Consider the following 6,000-nt stretch of genomic DNA (forward strand, 5'->3'; position numbering starts at 1 on the left):
TGAAACATGCCACAGACTGTCTTTTGCACTTTCTACTTAGTGAATCTTCATAGGGTTTTTAATACTCTTTCTACTTTTGCCATGATCAAAGGAATTGCTCTCCGTTTGCTTGTTCCTCTGATAAGTGATAAAAGATGTCAGTGAGACTAATGAGAACTGCCTCCAGCTTCCTTCATAAAGCCCTGTAGAAATGAAATCACAATGCATCGTCAAACCTGCTAGTCTTTTAGGAAATAAAGTGGGGAAAAATACTAAGCACAAAGACAACAGGGGGATGGGAGTGGGGGAGGAAAGGGGGGGGAAGCTTTTACAAAAGAAACAAAACAGGATATTGATGAGCAAGTAGAAATATTACTCCCATCAATAATCCGTATTGGGGTAAACCCTGAAACAACTGCATATACAAGTGTGGAGCTTCATGTCTTTGTGCAATAGTATTTGCTTTCCCCCACAGACACGTTGCATGTGCTGAAAGGGTAACATATAGCTTCTCCCACTCCCCCATGATACAGCAGTGTTAAAAATCAGAATCCAAATCCAGATTAGGCCTTTATCTTTCAGTGCTGCATGACAGTTTACATTACTCTTTTCAGGATCTGCCAGAACAAAACTCTTTTCAGTTTCAAAGTTAATTTTTCCCACTAGTGCAAAGGTTCTCGTTCCAGTGAGGGCTGAAGGCAGTTAGCACATCCTCAGGCCCTAAAACCATGGATATGTTTCCATTTACTCACACTGAAAATAACTGGAATAAACCCCATGGATCAAATGAAGTGTGTGTGCATTCAGACCAGTCCCAAACAAGTAGCAAGATCTTAATTTGGGCTGTGAAGAGCTGCTCAGCCTTCTGATCAAATTCCTCCTCCAATTACTATTTCTAATTTGTTTCTGCAGATTTGCTGACCAATATCTCATCTGCAGGGGCTGCTTGTATGTTTTCTCTAACCCAGATAATGGTCAAATGCAAATAGATAGGTACCTTGCTAAGGTAGGACAGGCAGTCTCTGTTCTTTGAATTAAACAGAAAACAAAGATGCATGCAAATCAAACAGCAGGCTCATTTCTTATATAGCCTCCTCCTAACAGCAGCACGCACGCACACACACACACACACACCCACCCCTCCTTCAACGCTTCCTTCGTGGCAGATGTCTAGAGGAAGTGCTCTTGTTTTTCAAGACTGACACAGACATGCCAAAAGGCAGTAGCGCTGTGATTTTTCCTGTGAATAACCTGTGCTATCACATCCTTGGTCAATTGCATATTAAACCCTGAGAAGCTGGACCTGTGGGCTTTTTAGCAAGTTATATGAAGACTGAGAACAGAACAGCCTGAGAGAGAATCATGATCTTTAAAGCCAGCAAGCAGAAAACTTTGATTTATTTTTCTCTTGTTTCATATTGATACTTCTCATTTTCCTAAAGAGAGGCCAATTATCTCAGGCTGGTAGCTTTTAAAACATGCTGATTTATGACTCAGTATAACCATTTTATTGTGTCTGCATACATAGTTTTCCAACTATACACATTTATTAAAGCAACTACAGAAGGTAATCTACAGAAACGTAGATTATAAATCAATATTTATAAATACAAATGAATGCAAGTGGTCTCAAGGGGAAAATGTAAAATTATCAAAATATATTTTGCTTTTCAAACAAAATATTTCAATCAACAAAGGAAGGCTTAAAGTGACTTGCAATGGTTGTTTCTGACTATCGTGTCATTCAAGATTTTAAAACTAGTAGGTCTCATCTTATACTTCACAGTATAAGAAAATAGGCATCCCGCTTTTTCAGAGACTCAGTGCTGAGTGCCAGGTATGGCAAAATGGATATATTTAATTCCAAGGAACAATTTTAATGTTGCTGTCTTTTTAGAAAAATAACTGAAGAGTACACAGTGAAAACAAACATCTCAATTTTCTTTGCGTTGACTTTAGTCACTGAACAAAATTAAGTGAGTAAATGGAACCTAGAAGAACTATTTTCTCTTCACTGCTAACGAGTAGTGACTCACTGGCCCAATGTGAAAACCTTGCCAGCAACACACGTTTTGGGATTTTTTTCTTTAAACTTTGAATGATTTAATACATCAGAATAAATTAGACTTAATATAGGTTTAAAACTTAATTTTAAATAGTTTTACTCAAGAAAGATTTTTTTAAACTTAAATTAAAAATCCAATTTATTTCTTAAGTCATTGATTTTTATCTATCCTGCTGTTCCTCTTCATTAAGAGAAGAATGACTCTGATGCCTCAACAGAACAGAAACTCTGATCTTTCTCCTGGGGCTCTGTTTCCCCTTTATACTAATATTAAATATGAAGAGTCTATGGAATCTTAAATAAGAAAAAGAAATGTGTTTCTAGGCTGGATAGGGGAGGGATTAAGCCAGGGAAGCAGCCTAGGGGAGAGTGGAGCTACATAAACAGACAGACACCCTGAGGCAGCTTCTATCACCATTAGCTTCACTGGGCTGAACCACCAATTAAAGCCAGCGCTGAATCTGGTCCATACCTCCAAAGTCACAATCACACATACTCTTAGCATTGTGATGTTCTTCCAAAATAGTACTATTTGTAATTACCTAAGTGCAATTACAACATTAACCACCAAAAAACAACAGAAGTTGCTTTTGATTTTGATTCTGTCTGGATTACTGTTATCTCATGAGAGAGTCAGAGTGCACTAATTAGCATGGGAATAAGCTGATGTTTGAATTCAATTTCCTTTGTGATCATATTCACTGGAAGAATCATTGGTTGGGGAAGATACACAGTTCTGTGCTCATTATTTAAAGCTCACAAATGCTATCCTTGCAGCTTTCCCTCATGCAAAACACCTGCAGAGAAACCATGCCTCTTGTATTCAAAACAATAGATCTCCCTCCCCTCCCCTACCACTGTCCATTTCATGCATTTTACTAAAAAAACAGTATGGTCTCCAGAATAGCAGAACGCATTTTGGGGTTATTTTTACAAATCTCAAAGTATTGGAAAGGGCATTTAGCAGCAACTAGCTGGTAGAGCTGGAAACTCACAAAAGAATTTCAGCAACACAAGCTGATAATAACATCCAGTCCTGCTCCAAAACCAAATAATTTCTCAGAGATTCCACAGGTGCCTGCCTGTACTGGAGTTAGTGATGACTTTAAGGTTTGTAGCCTCAAAAGATTGAAACTGGAAGCTCTAAACTCTTGGGAAAAAAAGGGCTGCTCTTCAATCTTTGTCACTGTGGAAAAAATCCTGAGGTGGCCCTAAAACAGAATCAGTAAGACACAGGTTTTCATTTGGTATTTAGCTGTATTTTATTTGTCAAAACTTTCCAGGGCATATCAAAAGAGCCCTGACACTGTTTGATGAAAATGTATGGGTAATTTCCATACCTACACAGCAAAACTGACTGTCAGAGATTAATCAGGGAGGAAAGAGAATCTGCAAATTAAGAAAGGAAGTGGCAATAAGAATAGTGTTCTTCAGAGAATGAAGAGAGGAGGCTACTGAAATGTCTAGCTATGTATGTTAGCTGTCTGAATGCTGGACAGGATTAAGTGCTTTTTGATGTCCACAGGTTGGTTTGTTCTCTGACTTCAGCCCCTCCAGCTCTCTCCAATTCTGCTAGCTACAGGCTGCAGTACTCAGAAATACAGAATTTAGAAAAAAAATTAATTCATTTCTGCAAAAAGAAAGAACCAAACCTTCAATATCTGTTAGCTGAGATAGCCTGCGCAGAGCAAAGCAGGTAAACTGCAGCCTGCATTTTGATACTCCAGTTCCCATCCATCAGCACCCTCTTTCCCAAGTGAGCAGTTTCCCTGTGCAACTACCAAGAAAGCAGCAGTCTCCTGGTTACCTTGACTATTGGGAAAAAAAAAGGGGCATACCTTGACACTGAGAAAAAAAAGCATATGAGAAACTGCAGAATTTTTTAAAGAGGGAGCTTATGCAAAAAGTAGATGAAAGAAGAAGTGAAAGAAAGAAATAGTATAAAGACAAGGAAAAAAAAAAAGAAAGTATTCAAATCTAGAAAGGTTTAAAATTACAAGGGAGGAAGAGAGGGATTTAAAAGAATAATGTAATGCTGAGTTAAAATTTAACAAATTAAGTGCACAGGGAAAAAACAAAAATAAGGCGGCAGTTATAGAAATCAAAAAAAACACACAAGTGAAAAAAATATGAAAATAAAGGAGAAGACTAACCTAAGATGAGCATGTCTCAGTTTTTGTAGTATGCTAGAGAGAAATCCAGAATGGCTCTCTCAAAGCAGCACTATGAATCAAAAATTTAATGTCAATCTTTACTCATTTTCAGCAAGAAAATCATTACTCTTTTCATGTTGCTTTTCTCCCCTCCCGCCCCCAATCTCAAACTGGAAACTTCCTAATCTACCACAAACTGCAAGGATTTTCTACTTGAAAATGAAATTTTTCAAGTGAAAATTGTACTGCAGCTCCATGTCAAAAATATTTTAGACAGCTCTAAGAACACCACCAACTTTCCTTTGTCAAAAGAAAACAAAAAAATCTCAGAAGTTTGTTTAGAAATTGCTTAAAGCTTACAGGGAGAGCTGGGAGTTTTCCAAAGCTGGTTTTATTATCCTCACATAGAAAACGTGAAGGCAGCTGAATGGCCACATTCGAAGTCTGGCAGAAATTAGATCCTAGATCTCTGTACCATCTGCCTAGTGCATTTTTGTTATTATTCATTCAGGTAACGTCTCCTTCCTTTGGTAATTTCTGTGAAAACCATCTTAAAAAGCTATTCCAGAAACTACATTAAACTTGGAGAAACATGCTGAGGAATTGCTACAGTGACATATATTAGTGTTTTTCCAGGGAAATCAGTTGATTTTAATTTTGTTGTATCACTTCTGGGAAACATCTAAGCCAAAGCACCTTTTTATACTTGATCATTTATTATGGTATTTCTTTCACTTAGTAGGCTTTTCAATATGTGTAAAAGACTAGGGATTTACCTGTGTTATTCTCGGGATATAGAGGCAGGGAGTTCAAGGAAAAATATTAGTCATGGGGGCTTGTAACAGGAATGTCATAGAAATGCTTATTCTTGTGATAAGTTCCATTTCGGGGCTGTTAGCCAGACCTCTTGTAATAAATTTAGGCTTTCCTAAACAGGAAACCTCAGGAAAATTCATTTGAATGAACTGTAGCTGTGAATTAATGTTCCCAAGTGCCTTTACGCAGACACGCACTTAAGGGTTTAAGAGGCCACAGTGCAGTAGAGTTTGGGGATGTTCAGGATATAGCTGGGAGATACCACAACTTCTGCAGTAATTACTTTCTAACAACATAGTTCAAATTGGAAGACTCATACTGCTTTTAGTATCTTCAACACTTCACTTTCACTTAAGTTGTGCTTGTTTTTATTCTTGAGAGACCAAGGTAATGAAGTGGAGCAATAGTTTTGCTTAGTGCTGCATGGAAAAGATGAATAAGGCTCAATTACCATAAAAATCAACAACGCAAAACCTGGAAGATGGAATCCTTGTCCCTTAAGGCTCTGCCCTAAATGAAGACCAGAGCAAATGTCATCTGGTTTACAGCTGCATGGACAGACACATAGACACATATACCGCCATGGACACAGGATCTATAAGACTGTATCAGTTATAGATCCCATGGTTGTAGATCCACTGAACCTACATATCGTCTCCCTTGCTGCTTGGTCCCTACATCTTGCCGATTTTTAGTATAATTTTGGAAATCTAATGCTGGAGTTGCATGCTATAGTCCTGTACCACCTCAGAAGTGCCATGCACAGAAGTGAATGCCCTCTCTAATGCCATTTCCTGCTGCACTACTTATGCTGTATGGTCAGTTGCTTCTCCACTGTGGTACCCAAACACGTTTCACAGTATCTGCTTTCACAACACCACTCTTAATCACCAGACACAGTTCATACTCGCTGTTACTTGATTTATTACTTGGCTTTTGGGTATATAACAAAATATTTTACTCTTCTGGTTCCAATCCTGCTTTACA

The sequence above is a fragment of the Platalea leucorodia genome, assembly GCF_965183815.1.
Source record: "Platalea leucorodia genome assembly, chromosome: 8".
NCBI lineage: Eukaryota > Metazoa > Chordata > Aves > Pelecaniformes > Threskiornithidae > Platalea > Platalea leucorodia.